The 1713-nt window shown below is 28.0% G+C and overlaps 1 non-coding gene across 1 annotated transcript; it reads left to right on the forward strand.

The window, feature by feature from the left end:
- Positions 1 to 16: 16 nt before the first annotated feature.
- PPTG_20616 lies at positions 17 to 88 on the forward strand. Its single transcript has one exon. It is a non-coding gene; the product is annotated as a tRNA-Glu (tRNA).
- The last annotated feature ends 1625 nt before the right edge of the window (positions 89 to 1713 follow it).

The raw sequence follows: 1713 nt of genomic DNA on the forward strand, positions 1-1713 counted from the left end.
TTTTATTTAATAAAAAGCCCTTTTAGTCTAATGGTTAGGACATTGCCTTTTCACGGCAAAGATACGAGTTCAATTCTCGTAAAGGGTATAAAAATATATATTTGATATATTTTTAATAATTATAACTTTTTATAATTATTTTATAATATGATAATTTAATAACCTGTATGGCTATTGAATTATCATATATATTGGAATCAAATATTAAAAAATATAAAGATGAAAAAAGTTTACAAGAAACAGGTATTGTTCTTTCAATGAGTGATGGTATTGCTAGATGTTATGGTTTAACTAAAATTCAAGCTGGTGAAATGGTTGAATTTAATAACGGTAATATTAAAGGAATGGCTTTAAATTTAGAACCTGATGTAGTTGGTGTTGTTGTTTTTAGTAATGATAGGGAAATTCAAGAAGGTAATTTTGTAAGAAGAACTGGATCTATTGTTAGTGTTCCTGTAGGACCAGAAGTATTAGGTCGAGTAGTGGATGCTTTAGGACAACCTATTGATGGTAAAGGTCAAATTAATAGTAAATTAGAAAGCAGAGTAGAGGTTAAAGCTCCAGGTATTATGCCTAGAGAAAGTGTTAAAGAACCTGTACAAACTGGTTTAAAAGCTGTAGATAGTTTAATTCCTATTGGTCGTGGACAAAGGGAATTAATTATTGGTGATAGACAAACAGGGAAAACTTCAATTGCTATCGATACTATAATTAATCAAAGAGAACCTCATTTAAAAAAAGATACAAATAATCAATTATATTGTATTTATGTAGGTGTAGGTCAAAAAAGATCAACTATTGCTGAATTAACTAAAACTTTAGAAGAAAAAAATGCAATGTTTTTTTCTGTTATTGTAGCAGCAACTGCTTCAGATTCAGCACCATTGCAATATTTAGCACCTTATACAGGTTGTGCTTTAGGTGAATATTTTAGAGATAACGGTAAACATGCTGTAATTTTTTATGATGATTTATCAAAACAAGCTGTAGCTTATAGACAAATGTCATTATTATTAAGAAGACCTCCAGGTAGAGAAGCTTATCCAGGTGATGTATTTTATTTACACTCTCGTTTATTAGAAAGAGCTGCTAAAATGAATAGAAAAATTGGTGGTGGTTCATTAACTGCTTTACCTATTATTGAAACTCAAGCTGGTGATGTTTCTGCTTATATTCCAACTAATGTTATTTCGATTACTGATGGACAAATTTTCTTAGAAACTGAATTATTTAATGAAGGTCAAAGACCTGCAATTAGTGTTGGTTTATCTGTAAGTCGTGTTGGTTCTTCAGCTCAAATTAAAGCTATGAAACAAATTGCGGGTACTATGAAATTAGAATTAGCACAATTTAGAGAGGTACAAGCTTTTGCTCAATTCGGTTCAGATTTAGATGCAACAACTCAACAACAATTAAATAGAGGAGTTAGATTAACAGAAATGTTAAAACAAGGATTAAATATCCCATTATCTGTTGAAGATCAAATTGTAATCATTTATTTAGGAGTGCGTGGTTTTTTAGATAAAATTGCAGTAAATAAAGTTTCAATTTTTGAAAATAATTGGTTAAATTTTATTAAAACTAATCATTCTAATATTTTAGAAGAAATTTTAACTAAAAAAGAAATTTCTAAAGAATTAGATAAAAAATTAAATACATTAGCAATTGATTTTACTAATAATTTTATTACTAAATAATTTTATTATTATTCAT

Source organism: Phytophthora parasitica (genome assembly GCF_000247585.1).
Source record: "Phytophthora parasitica INRA-310 unplaced genomic scaffold supercont2.618, whole genome shotgun sequence".
NCBI classification, from domain to species: domain Eukaryota; phylum Oomycota; class Peronosporomycetes; order Peronosporales; family Peronosporaceae; genus Phytophthora; species Phytophthora nicotianae.